The following is a 23942-nucleotide window of genomic DNA, read 5'->3' as shown; positions in this document are numbered from 1 at the left end:
ACTTTCGAATGTAGAAGCCATAATAATTGGCAATAATTTACTTCACCCATTTATATTCCACACTTTTCTGGACCATAACTTAATAAAGATGTTTTGAAAATGGTTAACAGATCTCATAAACTTAGTCAGCTTTTATAACCAAGGAGTGCATAATTTCTTTAGACATTATAAATATTTTGATGCAGAGGCCGCAATTATGACAGTTATATATAGACAGATGGCGCACTCCATCCAGTTGCTAGGACATATTAAAGAGCAAAACGACTGAACTGAATTAATTTTTTGCACCACAGAACAGGTAAGTGAAGATAAACAGCTTTTGTTAGTTGTAAAAACCCAGGAATCACCACAACTGTGCACATGTTTACATAATAACAGACAAATACGTCACAATGTTCCAATATCAAGAGTTTTCCCTGATCCTACTGTGATGAAATTTGAAGCCCACCATTGAAGACAAATAGTTCACATTTACTGGGAGAAAAAAAAATTCTGGACTACAAAATATCACAATGGATAATTTAATCATTGGGAACGTGTGTGGCAGGTTACATATTTTTGATATTTTTCATAACAAAATGTTGCAGACTTGTTTGGTAGAACAAAAGGCAAACTAAAAGAAAAATTTGTTGAGGAGAAATGTCACTAAGGCAGGTGATTTGGACTATCCCATAGCAAACCATTATAACACGACTACCAAAGTACCAAAGTAAATTGAATATCTGAGAGTGTTGAGTATAGAAACAATACATTAGGGGTGATTCAAGCAAACACAGTACAAGCGTGCTTTCCAATTGAAGCCCACAGATTTTTTGTTACTTTACATTCAATAAGACTACATAGAGGAATTAGATCATGACATTTTTAGTAGCAATCTGCTTATTTTAGTCTTAATCGATGGCGATAACTACACAAGGGAAAATTTAAAGGCACTGTGAAAAAGATCCTGCAGCTTGATGAGCATTTTGACTGTTTGATAGGAAGTATGTTCTCTTAAGAAACATTTTTTTTTTCATTTTTTGAAATGTGTAACTTTGGATTTTTGGATTTAAGGACCTAAAACAAAACTCAGAGGATCCACTGTAGGTCACAGAAGAGATGGAGCTTTTCCTATCACTTTGTTCTAATGACATGCTCAACTAACTTCAACAATTGGAAAACAAAAACCTGATATCTGCTATGTTATTTAAGAAAATAAGAATTAAAGAGAAAATTATGAAAACTGGTGCATTGTTATAAATTATGAATAGAGTAGAAAAGTTTGGACATACTATCTACAACTGCTTTTAAGAGTAAACTTGCTGCTTGCCCTAAGGTCTGTGAGCCGCAGTGTTGCTACAATGGCAGTGCGAATGGGAAGGTGAGAGAGAGACTGCTGAGCAGGAACAGCAGGGAAGCAAAGTTTGACTCATCCTTATTTCACTACAAATACTGTTTTAACAAATGATTGGTAGGAAAAACAGGGTTAGTCTTCTCGGACTTTGGTTAATCAATACTAAAATGACCCCCTGATGTTTTTAACAATAAAATAAAAATTTTAAAAATTATACTGTTCTTTTTCAAGTAAAAATGCCACTTGAGAGCTTTTCCTAACCAAATTATAAATACAGAATATTTTAAAAGTAGCCCTGCTGTGCAGGTGGCAAGGTGGTGCGGTAGTTAGCACTGCAGCCTCATTGCAGGGGCCCTGGGTTCAATTCTTGGGGTGCTATGTGTGTGGAGTTTGTATGTTCTCCCTGTGTTTTTTAGGATTATTTAAAATCGTCAGGATATTTAAGGTGTGTTACAAATACACAATTCAAGGGTCACCTACATACAATGACAAACAAAAGTAACTTCTACAAGGGAAAAAGGAATGATTTTTAACTCACAAAGAAAACTTTGAAAGGTTGAAGGCGTATGGATGATATTTTTTTCAACATAAAAGACACTAAAGGATCTAACTGTAATTCTAGTTCTGAAGAGACAATATTGTTTTCTTTGGGGGAGAACAAAATCGCATCCTCAGCGAGCAGTGGAGCTGGAAAGAAATCCTTCTGGCTGCCATTGGCTCCGTCACAGACTGGAAGTGCTAGGCTGACAAATAGCAGAAATTAAAAGGCCCATCCCCTCAGAGAGCTGGGATTGGCTGCACAGGACACTTGGTGGACTGATGTACACGCAAGTTTCAGTAAGACTCTTAGGTCTAGAAATGACTCATTGGTTTCTATAGAAATGCACCATCTCCATATGAGAGAGCTGAATGGGGATCGAGAGCAAGCAGACACAGATTTGTTTTTTTAACGAAGAAAAGCCTTGCTTCTCAATCCGGCCAAAGGCTGAAACAAGTCTGAAAAAAACAACATCTAGTATTATCAATCCATCCATTTTCTAACCATTTTGTCCAGTATGGTCATGGGAGGGCCAGAGCCTATCCCAGAAGGCAATGGGCATAAGGCAGAGTACACCCTGGACAGGACGCCAGTCCAATTCACGGCTCGTCTAATATTTATGAAAAACAAAAACCACAGAACAAACAAGAGCCATACAAATACAAATAAATAAAAAAAGGCCCAGGAGAACATTTCCAAATCATTTTTCTTTGCTGTAACTTTATAATCCACTTTTTCAATAAAAGTGTTGTGAAGTCATGCATTGTACACTCTAATAGTCAGAAAACCTAGAAGCTTTATCTTTCTATGCAATGTAAAGAAAAAGAGAAAGGAGCCCAGAGTATGATCAATTTTGTGCAAAAGTTATTGAATATATGTTGCCTAATGCTGATTCAGTGATAAACGGCCTTATTTAAGTATACTGGATGTGAGATTGACCATGTAGAGAACAACAACCATTCCTGTTTCTACATTTCTGTTTTCTGACAGCAGCCATAAAGCATATATTGAATAATGGCAATGCCTTTGGCTACAATTACACTGTTAAAGCTTATTCCTGGAGTTAATGTTTAATTTGACTCATTCTGATGCTGGAAGCTCTAGAAAGCTACAATGTGTGGTGTGGCCATCATTGGCTAAAACACAAACATGGTAAGAGTGTGGAGAATGACAAGCAGAGACGTTAGACAACAGCAGGTGAGTAATTGATTTTAGACATGCACGGCATTGATCCCAGATGGATGTGAAATTGTATGAGTTTCCTTTGCCTTGTGGGTACCAGCAGTGTTGTGGTGAAAACAGGCAGAATGCCCAAAGGTTAAAATAATCTGGTACCGGTTTATTTCAATGTTGCTGCATAATGGCTTCATAATCCCTTCATAACTGCTACACAGGAGGCAGGCATAATGCTCTACAGGGACATGTACAAATTACATATTGTGTGCAAAAGAGGTCATGAGATTAGTTTTAGCATCATTTACAGCATTTGGTTATAACCACTGTAGGGGCACCTTGTGAGTGTAATTGAGTTTATGGGCTTTTTAAGATGTATTAATCAAGAAAGAGTAGGTAGTCCTTCCAGATCTTGATGGTTCTGTCAGTTGAGTGGGTCTGTGCTGATCACAGGTGCCTCGTGTCAGTTGTTGGCACTGCTAGAGCTTGCTGCTGGTAGATTGATGAGTTTTGAAAGCTGTTGTGTAGCAGAGCTATTAGAGTTCTGCCATAGCAGAACAGGCTGAACGTTATTGAAGACTGAGCAATGGCAGTGGGACTAAAACTAATGAACCTCAGAGCCTTTAATCCATGCAGCTATCACCTTTGCATTTACGAGCACACATCTTATTATGCAACTGTTTAATATTGCAGTAACAAGAAGTACAAAAAGATACATTTCACAGCTTCTGGTAATTTATTTTAACAGGCTACACAGTAAGCACTGCATAGTGTATAAATATGGTATAGAATATGTCACTGTTCTAAAGAGTTTCGAAATCATATTTTCTAACAAGTTTTACATGTAAGTTCATGTCCTATGCTCTTAGTTCTTTGTTAGGCTTTCATGGTTTTTAGGACTAATATTCATGACTATTTTGGCAAAAACTGGCCCCTAAAAATATTAAGGATATGAAGCAGACATAAGTATTTGTGCTAGGTTCACTGCAATGGAAATTATTATACCAGATGTTGTAGATTTTCTAATTTCTGGGAAACAATATCCCCAAAATTTTGATCAAGCCATCTGTATAATTACAGCACATCAATTTAACAGGAAAATAAATTATTCAATTATTCAAGAGCAGTAATATGAGTATAATATGCCTACAGTATGTACAGTATACAGTAGATATTTAAAGTGATGTAGTGATAAAGGAATATCATAGACGCCTAGTCAATTTAATAATAATCCATAAATCCACAAAAACCCTTGAAAATTATTCCACTTCACAGAACATCTGGTAATTTGTCAGGTATAAGAAACACTATTTGCATTTGATGACCTTTATCACACCTTAGAGACTAAGGCAGAGCAATGCTTTCTGGTGTGATGACAGTCTTGGGATCTGATCCTGACCCCATTGGTGAAAGTAATTTGTGAACATCTGGTGTGTACTCTTATTTTTCAAAAGAAAAGAGGCCGATGTTGAAATAGACAGCAAAAGGGAGTAACCTTTGCCCTCTACATAAAAATCTAAAGAAATAACATAAGTCATTGATTCTGTTCTCCTCTGCACAGAGAGATATTTTTCTTGTTTTAACAATTATCTGTCAATGACTCTTTAAAGTAATCAGATGATAGAGTGAATTTTGATTGCCTGACGTGCTAAAGTGTGTTAAATTTACTCAGATCAGGTGGTGTCGTGTAAATCACTCTCAATTAATGTTATGAAAAATCATCACTACACCAAACTGTAACTAAACTACCCCCCCCCCCCCTAATTTGGAAAACTCCATTCACCCACCCATTAACAGAAAGCTCCTAGTCCTGATAATGGTTGTATCAAACTGTATCTCTGACCTTTTCCATCCTTTGTAGGAGATGTTAAACTAAGGTCCTGACTGTTTGGTCAGTAAAGGTCAAATGGCATTTTCCATAAGAGTAAGGGTGTTAACTCCACTGTCCAGGTCATGTTCCACTCCAGGATTGTGTAGTCATCTTTTAACTCAATTGAGCAAACAATTTCTCACTTATTCCCCTGATATGTAGTGGGGTTATCGAGGGGGTTCTGCACTTCAGTGTTGGATGAATTGAGGGCTCACCTATATCAAAAGCACTTCAGGATTCAGCACAGGACTTCTTGCCTTGGATGAGATGCTGATCCATAGTAGGGCCACAAGGAAAGGGACAATTCAGAAGAGCAAACCAAACCAGCATGCCCATGGGAAGAAACTGCAGCACCTGGACAAAGACCAACAGAAACATGGGGAGGGCGTGCAAACTCCTCACAGAAGGTGGAGCAGGCCGAAACTGAAAACAGGACCCAACAGCTTTGAGACAGCAGCACCTATTGATACCACCATGCTGCCTATAATCATGAATCTATGTAGTGCCTTTCATTAAAGAAGGCAAGTACCTAAACCCCATTGACACATTGCGTGACATGTTTTTGAAGACAAATTAATCATCAGGAGAAATGAGAAAAAAAGTATTTTTTTCTGCAATAGATTTCTCTAGACACAAAGGAGTAAGTTAGCATTATGAGGAAACTTGTTACAGAACAGGAAACACCATTGTTCTGTCTGTCCATATTCGGTCAGCTGTTCCTGGTCAGGGCTGCAGCACAGAGCCATTCATAGGCAGATGTTTCTATGTTCACTTTATTTGTCATATGCACAAGTGCAATGAAAAGCTGTCTCTGAATCTGGAGGGTGATGCCTTTATGCTCCCATAATGCTTACCAGAGGGAAGGGGGGAGAAAAGTGAGAAACCAGGATGACCAGCGAGTTGTAAAAATGACCACAATAGAGGGGAGCTGTACTCCAGTGTTGGGCTGGGCTGACCCGATCACCCCCTCTAACGCCTTGGCTGTATGAGGTTCAGCAGAGAGTTCGGACTGCAGCGTATACACATATGGTATGAAATCAGATATACTGAGAAAAGGGAGAAGGGTTTTGGTTGAGACAGCCTCAAACAAGACACTGTCCGTACACCTTTAAACATTTTATTTATTCAAATCGCATACGTTTCCAAACTGTGGTCCATTAACCTTGGTTTCCATATAAGCATTTGGTTTTAAAGGAACAGAGCAGCTGGCTAATAGCTTATTTGGTGTCATTTGAAACTGTTTGTATAAAGGCACATTTGTTTTCTCTCACAAATTTACAGCAATTTCAACCCTGTTCTTTCATAGTTTTATCATACTGTACACAGTGGAAAGAGCTAAGCAATTAAAACAGCAGGCACTAGGTACAACACATTAAGACTTGTTTTAACCAGCTTTTAAGATAACTGCTCTGAATTATCTATGCACACATTACTCCACTGGAGATAAGCGACAGTATAACTGGCTGATGACTAAACAAACACCAGAGAAAGGGAAAATAATGAAGAAAATTATTTTTTTTTCTTTGTAAAGATAAAGAGCATTGCAAAGTGTTTTGATTCTGGATTAGATAAATCAGTTATTAATTACTTTGGAAGTATTTGCTGTTCAAGGTATCATGCTGTAAAGCCTGTGATTATGATAACATAAGAAACGGCGCTAAAATAGAATTAATGATAGGTTTGCATTCTTCGTATGTTCCTTGAACTTCACGGTCAATGATCATTTACTATCTGTTGTGTCGAGACTAAATTGTGTCACATTGTAGTTTCTTACTATTCAGACTTTAATATAGCCTGTTTACAGATCATAACAAACACATACAAATGAATGAACAACATCAATAAAAATAACTATATATATATTCAGAGTGCACTGAACTCCTCCAGTAACTCTATTGAAAACATTGTAGCTTTTGGAAAACAGGAAAAAATCAAGGCATTATAACAAAACATTACTTTCACATACCTTTTCATACAATATTACAGATAGAAGACTTAATCTTTTTACTGGATTAAGTTAGATATTAGTTAAGGCTGAACAATGTTACAATTTAATGAGTTATCATTTCCACAGCAAACCAAACATGGGGGGGGGGGATAAACAGATACTGTATGTCTATCCTATTATTCCAGACATTTGATTTCATTTGAAATCATTTGGATTGATTTCTTTCTCCACACAAATATTCTGGTGTATTAAGAAAAGATTACTGGAGGCCTTTAAAAAGAATACATGCATACATTCATGTCTTCTATATAAATATGGATATAGTATTGAAAATGATTGTGGAAATACAAGACAGTGGACCTGTAGTGCAAATCATGCACTATAGATTAGCAGCTTTTTTGGGAAAAATCAATTGTTACTTAATACATTACTACACCAACATGTTATAAGGGCATTGGATATCAGGCAAGTAAAAAGAAGCAATAAAAAGGCAAACAGAATACTACAACATAATTAAAAGTTCTGAATGACATATACATGCTTTGTTAATGTTGTAACATAGTAAGATCTCATACTGTGTATAATTTTGGTCACCAAACAAAAAAAGATGTTACTGCTTCAGGATCGGTTTAGAAAAGAGCGATTAGATACATCCCCAGGCACAAAGGAATGTCTTGTTTTTACAGGCTTAAAGAATTTAAACCTTGTAATTGTTACTAGAGAAGAAACAAATTTGTGAGACAAATTAAATGGAAGGTTAACAGGCAAAAAATTCCACTAGCAATCAATAGTGCCAAGAACTCTTACAATGGACTGACTGGTGCACCACCTCATCACACGAGCACTGCTGAGGACTATCACAAACTTTTATTCACTTGCTCACAACTTATTATTATTTATTGACACACCTACTTTTGTTTGTGCTTTTATTTTGGTGTAATTATCGTTGTAAATCAGAGTACAGCGAGTCTTTATTATCCAAGGGGCAATTTGTTTTACAGCAGCAGACAATATAAAGAAAAACACAAATAAACAATACACAACTCCAAGAGAGTCATCTGTTGAGCAGGGTTATGGCTGCAGGTATAAATGACAACTTAAACCTGTTTTACGTAATTGGAAAATCTGTATCTGCATTCTGAGGGGAGTCATTGGAATGAATTAAACAAAAGGGGTGAAGGGTTCTCTAGGAATAAGTTTTACACAAGACTCATAACTGATAGATAGGGCCAAAAGATCAGCACCAATGACTTTCTGACGTAGTTTGACAAGACTCCCCAGTTTGTTCTTACTCCTCAGATAAAGATTCCCAAACTAGCAGATCAATGCAAAAGTTAAAGCAGATTCAATAAAAGATTAAATAAAACACGATCAACAAAAATTATCAACCTTAACATGTGTAAACTTTTGCCTCAAAATTAAACTTGCAGTCTAGAACAGTCCCTTTATTCTCAGTTTATATGCAATTTCTACCAATTCTTTCCTGATGCAGGTTGAATGGAAGACTGAGGTTTCTTCCTGAAATCAATTGCCTTACCTTTGGTCTTATAGTCATTCATTTAAACTGTTTTCATCTATTAATCTAGGTACTGGTTGTGTATCAGTCTTACCTGTGGTAGAATCATGTGCTCATCTGTTTTTTTTCCACCATTTCAGAGTTACAGAGCCTCTCCCACCCTGGGTTAAATGGAGGCTTCCTGTCCATCAACTGAAGCCAGGGGCGGAGCTTAGCACATTTAACCTGTCACTCAAGGACTAGCAAGCAAGTCTTTGATTAAGACTGGCTTGTCCATTATACCTTGCCTGTGTGAATAACACAGCCTGGGAATCTTCCTTGAATGACAGCAGTTTAATGTTTTTAAATATCTTTTTTTATGTCAATAGTTTTTTTTTTGTGCAGAGTACTCCAAGTAGACAAAACATTTTTGCACAGATTTTTGGTCAGTGTCTTTATAATTTGGGCTTCCAGAAAGAATTGGCATTGATAAGTATATTTGAAACCACAATGAAAGTAAAATATACATGGTAATGTGTAAAACCTCTAATTAACATCACAAAATAGATTACATTTTCAGAAGTGTGCAGTGAAATATTGCTGTCATTTTCTGCAATTCAGAATGACACTACAAGACTTCCGGTGAGGTGAAGATGCCCTATTACACTGTAAACAAGAAGGCTTGGGAATACAGCTCTTCTAATCCAATAGAAATATTGATTTCAACTTTGATGGTTGTGCTGACAACTACAACTTACTTATTAAACCTGCATGTAGATCACATTGGAACATATCTGTGGTGAAATGTCTGCTGCACAACCTGTACTTTTTCACTCGCACATCACATTACATTAGTCGTTACAGTGACTAATTACAGTTACAGTTACATTACAGAGCAGGAAGGGCCACTTCACGTCACAATTTGTGTCAATACAAAGACCAGGGGTTTGCAACAATATGGCAAGTATACAGTACTTTCACAGAGTTCAGAATTTTGTACATAGTTTGGAATTTGTCAAACTTTTCAGTACTATCAATAAATGTATTTTATTACTGAGATTTAATAACCAGTCTGAGAAATTGTGACTGCAGTTCTCCTTTAAATAAACCAATTTGACTTTCTGCCTTGGCCTACAGGACTAGTGCCCATGGACTGGAGATTTGCTAATGTGATGCCCATCCATTATAAAGGTAACAAAACTGAACCAAGTAATTGTAGACCAATAAGTCTGACTTCTATTACTAGTAAATAATGGAAATATTGAAACATATATTAAAACTAAATTTCTTATGTTATAAAGACATGTTCAATCTCTCAGTAGCATTGTTGATGGCCAGGCCTACAGATATTTCTGGATCTAGTGGAATCCGCTATGGTCATAGTCATCCTCTGTCTATGGGACAGTGCTATACCTATTCATCCAGCGGACAATGTTACTGTTTACTAACCACTACAAGGAGTCTAGTCTATAAAAGGCTTCTGTCACAGCTGAATACAGTCCATTTCCAGTTTTGTTTATATAGGATACAGAGCTAGATAAACTAGAGATGCAGTCTAAGGTGTTCCCTCCTTTATAAATGTTGCACTCTACCTAAGCCATTTTTAACTTGTAGTACACGCAATGTAGGCAAGATCACAGTTTTAGCTGATGATTGATTCTGATTCTCTCTATCACTGATACATTCAGGCTGTCACTGGCGCCTGCTTACAAACAGCTATCTACTGTTCATTGTATTCTCTTTATCTCCATTTGCACAATTACATATACTGTCTTTGGAATACCCTTTAATAGTGCTTTTTTATATGTGACTGGTGTGACTGCTTTGATGCTTATGGTCAACCTTGGTTACTATGTTACCATTATCTTCAGGCATGACACTTAGAGGATTAATTACTAGAGGATTTAACTGCAACCACAATTTCTGTTCTGCCAGGCAGGTGGAGAATTACTCATAATGGGTTGCATCCTTTGACAAAAAGTATACTTATACAGTACATCTCTGCCCAGGTGCTGACGGACAATGAGTAACTCTTGTTTATTTCCAGAAGCAGAAAAAAAAACTCAACGTTCAGATGTACTTCTATTGAAAAATCTGTCCTTCTAATGAAAAGAACGCACATGAGTGGATCAATGTGTTTCTTGTTTCCATATCAACAGTGCTTTTGTCTCTTGGCAACAGTGTACGAGACCTATGTAATGTTGCCTGTACCAGGTACACAACAGGCAGGCTCTGCACCAGGCAAAACCAAACTCATTTAGCCCAAATCTAGTTAGAGAAGTGTGGATTTCAAACCTCAGTATATTGCGGTTGTTTTTTAAGTAACAGATGAAGACGAGACTTCTGTGAGCCATGACAAAAAATGTTTATTCATAATTATGGTCTGGGAAAGTTCTTTATTGAAAGAATAGATAGGAGATCCTTTATAGAAAATTAAACTTGCTTTGGTTGAAGTATTACATTAGGAGAATGCAATAAATATTCAATGGGCTGTGTGTACTAAATGAAACCCCCTACCCCTGAACATTCATCAGTTCCCACTTCAGATAATGTACAGTAACCAAAATGTAATCCAGTTTGTCTATTTAAAATGCACAATATAATCAACTACAGCTTGAACTCTTACTGTAAAATGATACAAGCATGCAGAATACAAACCTATAAATAGATCACAAAATATCTGGATAGTGTATTCATATTTTTATATTATAGGATAAATTGCTAATTCTTTTTAGATTGAAGCATTTTAGCCTAATTTTAGATTAACTTTGTATGAAATTTAACTTTTCACAACAAAAACAGGTCTTAATTTAAAAATAGCCATCAAAAGCACTTGCCAGTCTATCGTAGACATGGTTATCAGGACAAGGAAGCGTGTATTCCTTGAAGAATATCTGGAAGTTTGACTTCATTGCCTAAGAGGAAAAGGACATCAGAGCACCAGCAGGGTGTGGGGGAGAGGTATACTGTAGGTCACTAGGGGGCGACAGTGTTGCTTAGGCATTAGAAAGTTGCAAAATTTCAGAAATTAATTCTGCGACTAATTTTTATCCATGCAAAAGAAAATCCCCTATAGCAATTAAACATTGGATTGCGTTAATGTTTAAGTTACTGTCCCAGACTCCTTGTTCAATGAGAGCTTGCAGTATCCAGGGCTATAATTCTATTCTTATAATTCTATAAAAAATAAGTAAAGGTAGTTTATGATTTCAGCTTCTTTCGTTTGCATGGTTTTGGTTTAACAAACCTCAAGAATATATTCCAACTGTCTAATTGAAGGTGTTAATATTTCTCACTTCACCGTGCTTAAGAGGCATCTTGGTGAAATATGTGAGAAAATATACTGTAGGCTGTGTACAGTATAGTTCAGGTGGGTAGCTGCATCAGCATGTGTAGGCTGCAAAGGAACAAGTAATAGTTTTATTCCATGCAGAAAAAAAAGAAGAAAGAGAACACAATGTTTCGTCTGTGGAGCCTTCTTCAGGTGTGAGAGAAGGCCAGAAGAAGGCTCCACGGCCAAAACGTTGTGTTCTCTTTCTTCTTTTTTTTTCAGCATGGAATAAACCTATTACTTGTTCCTGTGTACAGTATATACAGGTACATGCTGGAATTAATAGTGTCATTGGGAGCATCACACACAGACCATTGCTCATCTTTCACTGTCTCTTGCTTACTCATTCATTTTTCTAGCATGTTTATAATATTGATTAAATAGTGACATTTATTGTGACAGTGACAGTGACAGTGACAGTGTTAATTATCGTAATAATTACTGTATATTAGGATGTATTTAGGATCTGTTTGGAGCACATTAACACTTCCTAGCAGTATGAATAAATTATGGAATCCACATTTAAGGTAACAATCAATCAAATTAAAAATAAAAACTTGAGAGAGACTGTTCTCATCTTAATTAATGAAATGTGTTTTGTGATACCACTCTTTAAGCAGCAAGCAGGAATTTGCAGCCCTTTAGGAAAATGAGGAAACAACTGACATTGTCATTGACACTTCTAATAATAATAGTAAATAATCAGGCTGGACAATGTTTTGCACTATTTGGTCATTAAAACCAAGGGAATACTTAATGATACTTAATGAATTGCCAGCAGCCATATCACCCTGCAACTCACAACTGGCAGCCCAGTGAAGCTCAGCCTGGACAGTACCTAGATGGGAGACCTCCTGGGAAGCTATGGTTGCTGCTGGAAGTGGTGTTGGTGGGACCAGCAGGAGACGCTCACCCTGAGGTCTGTGTGGGTCCTAATGCCCCAGTATAGTGACGGGGACACTATACTGTAGTAAGCCCGTCTTTCGGAAGAGACATTAAAACGAGGTCCGGACTCTCATTGGCCATTAAAGATCCCCGGGCATTTCTTGATAAGAGTAGGGAGTTATCCCGGTGTCAGGGCCACATTTCCCCCCTCGGCCTTTACCGTGGCCTCCAAATTGTCCACATGCATGATTGGCTTGCACTTGCCCTGCGATCGACTGGCACCCTACCCAGGGTGTACCCTGCCCTGCACTCCTTGCTTGCCGGGTAGGCTCTGGCTTCCTGCGACACTGTATGGCATAAAGTGGTTTGGTAAATGACATGACATGACTTTATGAATTGTGTACTCTATCAATCTTAGCCACAGGCTAACAAACTAGAAAATCGTAATACACTAATGTATGCTAGTTAGCCTTGTTTCATATGCTCAGAAGAGCTACAATGCTAAGAACTTCAAATATCAAGATTCTGTGACAATGGTAAAGGCTAATTAGTTTACGGTCATTCAGAAAGGGCAGCATTGATTCTTAAATGAGCAGTACAATGTAGTCAAATAGCCCTGGGAGTTGCTGACAAACTCTGTTTATACAACTAACCCTTTTCTTTCAAATAATTAAATACCGTTTCTAAAATATTTTCATCTTTATTCATTGTTGTCTATGTGCTGATAAAGAAGTTGTTCCCAAAACATGGAACAACACAGGTTAGTATAACCAATCTATTCATGTCAAAAAGAAACAGAGATTACAAAATTTAAAACAAAAATGTTGTCTGCATTCAGAATTGTTTTAAATGACTGACCACTGAGCACCACTGTTAATTGATAGCTCTAAAGACAAAGGTGGGCGACAGGACCAAAGTCAACCCAAGTCAAATCATGCATGTATTGCTGTTTTCTAAAATCAAATCTCTAATTTATTTTTTCAATCGAACAATAAATCATAGCAATTCCTTTTTACCTTTACAAAGCTGCAGTTTGTTGGTTCAATTGCCCAAACGTGTCTGTCATTGACTGCGTATGTATATGTGCTTGCAAACAGATCAGTTTGCATTACTGCTGAAATTTCCTTTTGCTCTGCATTCCCATTGAGATTAATTATTTCAACCAAAATCACTGCGGATCCTTGCCCTACAGTAGAAAACAAAAGTATTGCAGTTCCTAGGTACTATTTAATTAATTAATTCCATTCCTAATATCGAGAAACTCTTTCACTCTACTTTAAAATCCTCCTACATCTTCAAAAAGAACACTTAGACATCTATTTTATATGAATTCTGTTCAGATCGTTGGTATTAGTTTTAATTTCACCACAGAAGCAAAATGTGATTTTTTCATGAAATTGAATTCTATTGAAGAATTGGCAGAGCACTAGTTGTCCAGAGCAGTTCACGACTAAGCAATATTCTGGAGGAATGCAGTATTAACAACAGCTGAGTAAACAGTTTAATCCATGTATCTTTAATTCAGTAGTCCCCAGAGTGGTCCTGCAGTGGTTTCTGAGCTCCTTAGAAACTCCTCAGTGTTTCAAGACCACTCTGAAAAGCACAAACTGGATATCTTTTAATGCACTTCTGTTCTTTCTCATATTTTAATTTTTCTTTCATGTTTTCAGTGAATGTAAAACATATTCATATCAGTCCAATGAAGATATTCATATATAAAAGGGAAATGTCCTTCTATCCCTGTGTGTCGTCCTATGATGAGCTGGAATCAGAGATATCATTAAACTCTATGACTTTAGGATAGAATCCAGATTGCCAGGAAACCGTAACATAAATAATCGCCTTTTCCACCACTTGATGAATCATTCTTCCATTCTCATTATACTGTATTTGCTACAATCCTTAATGTGTTATCATGTGACTTTCAGCTCTCCGGGCAATGAAATTTGGACATTGGATCTCGGAAAATAAGATTCAGACACAGTCAGATATCAAACTGGATTTTTCCCTTTAAATTCATTCCCTTAAATCCATTCATCCAATCATTTTATGATGCTCTGTTACACCTTTGAAGGCTTTTAAATCTTGACCATAACATACTCAAAGATATTTGCAATCTATCTTGTATTGCAGCATTGTATCAACAAGGAGGAAAGTCTTTCTAGAGTATTGATTCTACAGTACTTTGTATATTATTTAAGATGTTTCACTAACCACGAAGACCTAAACCAATCAGGCAAATCATCGTGAATGATTTTCACCTTCGCCAGAGTAACACTTGATGGTCAAATGAGAAATTAGAACAAGTTAAGATTAATGACTTGAAATTATGGATGATCTAAATGTTTTGTGAAAATGTCATGAATGTATTACCTTTGAAAATTAACATGCCAGAGAATTATAAGGATTCATCTTTGGTTCTGTTGGTAATTCAAGTGAGTGATTATGTTTAGAAGAATCTCTCTAGTGCTCCTCTCTAGTGCTCTTCTCTAGAAAGCTGCTGGTACCACACAGAGAACTGAGCAAACAAGATGAAAAAATAAGATTTATCCCATTGGCTTCTAAGGCTCTCAGTTCTATTTTGGAACAGGCAGGATTTCAGTTTAAAAATGAATGATAAAAGTCAAAGACAAGAGGAGAACAATGGAAAATATTGTTTATTTGCAGGCTATACTAGCAGTATAGCAAAAACTATGTACCGTATCTGGGAATTGTAGACTTTTGCCTCCTTACTGAAAATTTTAAAAATAGAATTATAACAATCGAAATATAATAAAATAATCTAACCTTTGCATTTAATTAGGTATACAAGTTACAAAGAACGTTTCCAATGGACTACAGTAAGAATCAGGTCCTGCTTTTCAGGAAGATTTCATTTCAGCCCACAGCCTTTATAAAATGGCTGCTCCCGCTGAACTGATCTTTTCTCTCCACATGAAGTGTGCTTATTAATTGCTTCTTGCGTTACTATTATCACTTATTACCATCGCTGCATGGTTCTTGTTTTTTCCCGAAGCTTATTATATTACAAGACTACGTTATTTGGAACTAACAGAACATGCCTGCAGACCTGATTCAGCAAAGGAGGGCTGCAAGGAGGCGAAGACACACCAACCCTCCATCATGTTTGACTGATTAGTCCTGAAGTGGATCTAAAGCTTCATCTGCTGTACAGTAGCTGCGTCTTGAAGGAGACCAGGGTTTGTGTCTTAATCACCCAGTTGGGATGCATGTACAACCACAACTCCCCTTTCAGTTTTCACTTGTGACAATATAGTTGACCAGGTCAATATGCTGTTTTTCTGATTTCACGTCTTCGTTTACATTAAGCAATCTGTATCTTTAGCTCCATAAAGGAGAACGAAATATAATAGTTTAAAGTGTTTTATTAGGACTCTCAGTCCCTCCTGATCAATGCACAGGAAAGTAAATGAAAAGCTTACATGGAATTTTACTTTTATAGTAGTACTGGTATTCCAAAATCATGCTTAAATAAGGAAAAAGAATGATTGTTGTCTCATGTCCACCATACAAATAAAAGTTTATTTTAATAACTATATTGTACCATTAACATTATAATGATACACTGTTTCTCATTTGCTAAATGAACTAGTAATTATACTGATCATTTAATGGCTGAATATACCTTCTTTAGCAAAGACAGAATTTGACAAATAATGTGGAGTGGTATCGCAGGGGAGTCTAGATGCAGATAACATCTAGAGTATCTACAGTTAGTGATAAAGAAATCATCAAGCTCTAAAGAGGATACTTAGACTAGCCTGACAGGAGGAAACAATCATGAGAGTCTGGCGAGAAGGACAAGTCACAGGCCATTGTGATCTGATAGGAACTTTATGAATAATTTATATAACATTAGGATTGCACATTGTTGGCTAACAAAAACATTGACATTTTGTCTTACGTTTGACCTTGTAAAGCTTTTTTAACAACTGTAAGAAGGGTTTTGTGAAAACTCTTAAGTGTGGAGTTACAATTAGTAACACTTGAAGGCAAATTGAACACTTCAAGGCCACTTGAAGGTTGCTTAATTTTTTTCTATGAATACTATGAGTCATTAGGAAATTACTATACATTTTATATGCCCCTAAGGGCTATAAAAAAGGAAAAATATTTTTGATGAATTAATGTATTTGGTGCTGCTTTGTATGCCCAAAGGACAGAGGTAGTCGTGATGAATGGTCTACTGCAATCTTTATTGCTTTATTCTATAATGAATCCCATATGTTTTTAACTGTTCATATGGTTTAAACTGTACAGTTTCTTTTCTTTTTTGTCAAACTTGACACAAATGTACATAGGAAACCAAATGTTTGGTAATTTTTGTATACATTCATGTTTTAATGGCAGCCATAGGTAACTGTGAGAATATATAACATATGCATATAAAGCAAACAACTTCAAGATCAATTGGAACAAAATGCAAAGGCTCTTCCTTCCTCAAAGTGTTCCTTTAAGTGAGTAAATTACTTGCTTAATTGTTCAGTAACCTACAGCTGCTCCTAATACCTAATTTTCTTTAAAAAACAAATGATTTAGAGTGACTGATAAAACTAACTGGCCTGGGGCTCTTTTGGAACAAGACCCATTAAAAGAAACAATAGAGACTGAGAAACACGAATGACGAAGCTGGCAAATACAGCAGAGGTGTGTCTGGCTGTGGAGAGGAGCCACCCATCTGGCTCTCTCCAGGTCCAGAATATGTGGGACACACTTGTCACACACTTGTGGGAGGCATGGTCATTAGAGCTGTGTGTTTGTAAGTGTGTTACCTTACCCAGATGCAAGGGATAGGCTACATGTTACAGTGACCACTACCAGGAATAAGCAGTTTTATGTGTAGATGGTTGAAGGCTTATGACATGTCCTAGTCATGGTCAGGAAGTAGTTTTCTTGTTTTTCTAATAAAGAAAATTCCAAAAATAGCCCCCAGTTTTACTGTAATGGGGTAAACGTGCCTGTAAGGTGTGTGTTGCGTCATGCCATTATTTGCAACAACAACACACCTTTTTCTGCCCGTTGCAGGACAGATGTGCCCTCATGCCCAGATGTGCCTGGCAGTGAAACCTCTACTTTCAGAAGGGTCACCAGGGATATCACAATTGAGGAGGATGTCATGAACCGATCTTTAGCATTCATTACTTGTCATTGGTTGGGTTTATTTGCTTGTTTGGTTTCTGTAACATTTAAATAAATAATCACGGAAATACATCAAAACATTGATTTCACTGCTACATCACAAAAACTAAGAAGACCTGACTTTACCAGTGCTAAAGCTCCTGACACCCCTATTTTTCTTTTGAACTGCAAAGTGTCAATGGGTATAAACCCCTGTCAAGGAGTAAGTTGGATATGTAATACAGTATGTATTCATATTCAAATACACTACAGACATACTTTGGTATACAGTCCATGATCCAAATTAAACTGTTTCCTTTTAGCTGTATAGAGTCTTGGAGATGTAAAGCATAGGTTAAATTAATTTTAAAAAAATATGAATACATTTGAATGAACATTTTTCATTACTGTGCTTAATAAAGGCTGAAATATGGGTATTTTGAAACTCAGTCTTTATGTTAGCAGAACTGGATAATATCTTCCTTTTAGTGCTCACTTGTATCTCATTATATCTCATTAAGTGAGGTCAAAACAAAAGCAAGAGGGACTGAACATCAGATCATCAGATTATCTGAATTACAGAACTGACTGTTTGGGTACTGAGGTTTGGGAGTAATTGCATCTTCTCCTTGACATAAAATGTTGTTGAGGTATTATTTGTCCTGATTTTGTTTTAAGGATTTATTTCAGTGCCCATGTATACCAACAGTGTTTGGAGCACTTTACTTGGTCAAAACAAAAACACACAACAAATGAGCAAAATAAAATCAAAATATCAGTAACACTAAACAGAAATAAACAAAATAAAGATAGAGACAAAAACAAAATGTGAAGAGGGGAGAAAAAAACATTAAGAGCCTGGTTAAGTCTAGATTTAAAAACTGTAAAAGAGTTCACGTCTCAGAGTTGCAGCAAGATAGATGTAAGAAAGATATAACGTTAAATGTTGTCAGTGTAAAAATGAAAGCAGACACTCTTTCTGCCAATTAGATTGTCAAATGGGAGTAAATAGATTAAAAGCAGAATAGTCAGTGAAAGGCTTGGGGGACACCTGAAGAGAGTGGGACAATTTTGTACTCAAAATTGTTATTGGCAACAAATTGTCCCCAGTTTGACAAATAAGACTCAAAGTATTTTAATGTGAATCCTTTCCAGTCACATACTGTATGTACAGACCTCAAAGCAATATAGCAGGATATAATCTTAAAGTATCTTCTTAAGGTGGTGATCCATTGAGTGATGGAAATGAAACTCTTGGCTGTTAAGTTTTATGAAGTATGGAATAATATATTGTTATTGCTATTAATGAAACTGGGCTTGAACAATAGCATACATTTTTTATCAGGGTTGGGACTGTAGTCTAAAAACTAGGAGGTAATTTATTTTCTGTTATCATTACTGACTGTTCAATACACTGTGATTAATGTTATGTTTTTATTGAAAATAACATGCTTATTAATTACTAAAACACTGATCTTTCTTCAAAGGAATCATGGAAGTAAAACTGATTATTTGCATGAATGATAAATTAATCCTTTTCCTTCGTATTTTACGAGAATTGAAAATTTGAGCAGCTCAATTTTGCTGCAGACAGCATTTTCTAAAGGACAGTGTAATTTCGAATAAACATTTTATTTGAAAATGTCCCTATTCAATTTCAGACCTTTCAGGCTTACTGTCTTTTAAGGCATAACCTTAATTCCCTGCATGAAAACAGCTTGAGACAGGAACTATAAAAGGCTTACTTTATGGCAACATAAATTGATTTCTGATAAAATCCCATATCATGTACTGTTGCCTTTCAGAATTTTATCATTTTCAATAAAACATGTCTTGATCCCAGGAAAAAAAAGTTACTTTTACAGTTGATTAAAACTTATGAAAAACTCTTAGCATCAAGCCAAATGTCTGAAGAGTTTGATTTAAACAGGCATCGGTCAGAGGTAACACTCATATTCGAATGATTTCACAGAGATAAGTGCATTAGCTTTAATATGACTAACGTCTTGCAGGCTTCATTCAATTAACAAATTATGCAGCTATAAACAGCAATTTCAAAACTTGAAGAACCACAATAAAGTAATGATAACTGACATAGAATTAAAATGTTGAGTACAGAAAGGAAATACAAAGATAACAACATTATACTTAAACACAGATACAAAATAAACTTTAGGGTTACAGTAAGGTTTATTAAAAGTGAATGACTGTGGCACCATTTCAGCGTTTGTGAACACGTTTTGTACTTTATAAAGTGTGTGTGCTTGTGGAACACATGATACTGTGTACTGTACGTTATCAATTCTTGGATGCAGTGACCGGAAGAAGTTGTGAGCATGAGAATTTTCATATTTTACTATTAGAACACTGGTCCTGAAATAGCAGTTTGGGTTGATTTTGTTGTTTCAGTATTTGTAAATGACAGCCATTTTTGTCTCTCATTTGCTTTTGATATTTTATGAAAAAAAACGAAAACATCTTCTATTTTGTTAAATTACCATATTGTATTCTGTTCTGTTTAAATGATCCCATTCTGTCCAACCAATACAAAACATACTATTTGTTTTGAATTGATTATATTGTCGTCTTTAGAAAAAGACAGCCCAGAACTGATATTAATGGAATTTTTTAATACTTCAAAGTAATTAGTATGTTATATCTGCAAGAATTACAGTATATGCATCCATATTATTTACTAAAATGTAATTGTGACAAATCTAAAATGCCATTGGCACAGACCTTATTCTTAATGGAAGAAGATTCAAGGGATCTGAAAACAGAAAAACTCTCCAAGGTGACAGTACCCTGTGCAGTAGGCTTCATTTTAGATATGTGGCATGTTAAATAAACAAAAGAGGTCACTTCCCACAAACCTCTATCAAACACCCAACCACCAACTGCCATTGTAAGGCCTTTTATATACCTAACCTTCTGACTTCCAAACCTTTCACCAGTTACCTAATTAATTAACTAATTAGCACCACTTTAAGGACCTCTGGTGCCAGATCAACTGCAATGACCATCTCCTCAAAGAACAGCCTGAAACACTTTACCACTGCACATATGCATTTAAACAATGCAGGACAAACATTTCAAGGTGCAGTTTCCCCTTGGTGTAATTGTTATTCCAGCAAGCCAAGCCTAAAATCTGTAATGTGCTCAAAAACTAATCTGCTCTTCAAATAGAGATCCACTACAGAGAAAAAAGTGTGTATACTCCACAGACAGAAGCAGTGATCTGCCTTCTAAACTTATATTTAGCATTCAGTACCATCACCACAAAATGAGACCACGGATTTCAAACTGCAGAGAATAACAGTATTGGAAAAAGGATGCCTAAAAGCTAAAGCTAACTTCCACCCTTTTTAAAAGAAGAAAGGCAGAAAGGGCACTTTTACACTGCTAAATCTTTTCATTATTCATGGCACTGTTAAACCATTCTGAAGAATAATAAACATTCAAAAGGTTAAAGTTGTATGTTTTAAAACAGGAATCTTGTACGTTCCTACCAAAGACTGTTAATTTTACTATTTACGTATGTTAAATCTACTAGACATATTATATTGTATGCTGGATGCATTACTGTTGTTATTTCAAATTAATTCCAGCAAATTAGTTATGCAAGGCTTGCATTTTCTAACATAAATCCATGTAAAATATCCCCAAGAATACGACTGTCATTCACACGATCTTCTAGATCAAGCCTAATTATCACATCCATTACTTTATATCCAACAGAAGTCAGAATTATTGGTCTATAATTACTTGCTTCAGTTTTGTCAATCTTGTAATGGATGGATTCTAGCAACTTTTCAATCAATGGATATTACCCTCATCCTGACTTAGTGCCAGATGTGTTACATTAGTGGCTTGAGAGTAGAGTTGTCTTAAGTACAACTGACAGAGTACTCTCAGACCCTGGAGATTTGCTTATCTTATGTGCTTCTGGTTCCTGTAACACATCTGGCTCTTCTCTTATTTAGTACAGAACTTTGTTCTTTTTCAGCCCAAGGAATATTGCCAATTTCTACCTTGGCAAACACCTAGAATAAATGTGCATTTAATAAATCAGCCATTTCCCATTCATCATCTAAACATTCCCCATTATCTCTGAAACAGTTTTCTTCATCCTTTGCTGTTCTCTCTACTGGCCTTTCTAATCTTTTATTTTACCTGTGCTTGTGGCTCATTATATGTCTTAACGAGATACTATATATCAGACTTCCAAAAATGTGAAGCGTATATTTATAACAAAACTGCTTGTGACTCATGCTATGATATAAAACTTATTTTGACTTGAGAATATGCTGGCATGAGTAGCAGCATCATCACCAGTGTTGATGCAATTTCTGATAGAAATTGATAGATAGATGCGTTTCTAATAACCAAAAACTCCTTTAAAGATAAAAGATAGATAAAAATGAAAATAATAATAAAAAAACACCAGTGACTGTATAAAAATAGAAGATCTCTTTATATCTTTAAGGAGGACAAGTGTGAAGTATTACATGCTAGAATCAAGAATGTACATTTCAGATCCCAGATGGGTGTTATTAAATTAATTATACAGCTGAAGTTAACTTTGAGGTGTCCAAAAAACGTAGATGATTTTTTAAAATATGAAACTACTAGCAATTAAACAAACAAGGTAAGCCTTATTGCCTCCTATTATTTATTTACATTCCTAATAGTAATCAACAGAACCCAAGCATATTTTATTAATTACATTCAAAGAACCGGATTTTACCTTGCCCTTTCTGTCACTGAATTCTTTGATGAATGGAATTTCAAACCTCAGATATATTATATCTTAATTATTTAGTCGGTTGTTTGTTGACTACACTATCTGTAATACATTTTTGCTTAACAATTTGTCCTCAGATAAGCATTCTGGCTGGACTGTTTTGTGAAGGAAAAGTAACGGTGATGGAATTTTTCTTAGTTTCCAAGTCAAACACACATATCTCTACGATTTGTGTCACTTTGTGGCTGTTCACCCATACTCCTTGTTTTAATCAGGTAAAGGTCAATTCAAAGATATTTCTAGTTAAACAAGCCTGAGAAAAATGTGCACTGGGCATTGAATAACTCACCAGTGGTTTATTGTATATAGGACAATAGGATGCAAAGTGACAAGTAAAGCCAAAGACACAAATAATAAGACACTGAATTAAGTTCTTGAACATCTGACCTTTATAGTCAAGGGTGAGGGAAAAGATACAGTTCTCATATCTCTTTCTCTTCTGGAAACATACAGGACTTCAGCAGATAAAACACTTTTTAACAGAAAATAGAAGGCTCTGTTCTGAATGTCAAATAGCAACAGTGCACATGTAAAAAGCCTACCTTATAATAGGGCCCCAAAAAATGTTGTGTGAAATGGGCAGAGTTTTGTCTGAAATCACCTTACGTATGGACACAGTGCCATTAGTTTAACTCAGACTCCGGAAGTGTAAATATATAATTGATTCCAAATTCATACATTTCCTTTGGGTTTCCTTAGATTGTGTGTTTTCAGTAATCATTTCAAAATCTTTTGCTGAAATGAACAATGTTAAAAGTTCCTTTGAAGAGCAAGCAGATGTTGTGAATTATGGCACATCTCCCTGTCATCAGAGAATCTGATCATCTCCCAAGTAAAGGTGGCAACAACCTGGAATCTATCCTGAATATATCAGGAACAAGGTGTGACATTACCTGAGTTGAAGTGTGAGTCCATCGCAGTACACAGACACGACACAAAGCGTGAAATTTATTTCACAGCTTTCGTGGGCTCTTGGAGAGTAGACCCTTCCTGGTTCTACCAACTTCAAAAGTCATCGTGTACCGAGAAAAATAAAAACCTGGCAGTATGAAGAACTCAAAGGGCACAAAAGAAAGAAATATATTATATACTTAGGTCAAGATGTTCAAACATTCTGTCCAGATCAGTCGTGATGCAGTGAAGCATCAAAGACTGCTTCTTGTGCTGTCATGGTTGTCACAACAAGAAAACCCTGTTTAACTGTAGAACGGTTGTTTAACTGTGCTAGGCTTAATGTCGTTAAGCTTAAATCTCATCAGAGAGAGCAAGACCTTGGGCCTGTTTGTCTGTTATGTGCATAATTGCACCTTTTTCTGGAAGATGAAAGGATCTGGAGAGAAGACACATTCTGCAATGTCCCTTTAAGCAATAGCACCAGCATGTATCAAGTAAGTGTCAGGAGACACTGAAACAAATTTGACTTGTT

This window comes from Atractosteus spatula, chromosome 11, assembly GCF_055471065.1.
Source record: "Atractosteus spatula isolate fAtrSpa1 chromosome 11, fAtrSpa1.hap1, whole genome shotgun sequence".
In the NCBI taxonomy this organism is placed as follows: Eukaryota; Metazoa; Chordata; class Actinopteri; order Semionotiformes; family Lepisosteidae; genus Atractosteus; species Atractosteus spatula.
The sequence above is the reverse complement of the archived record's forward strand: the minus strand, read 5'-3'. Positions refer to the sequence as shown.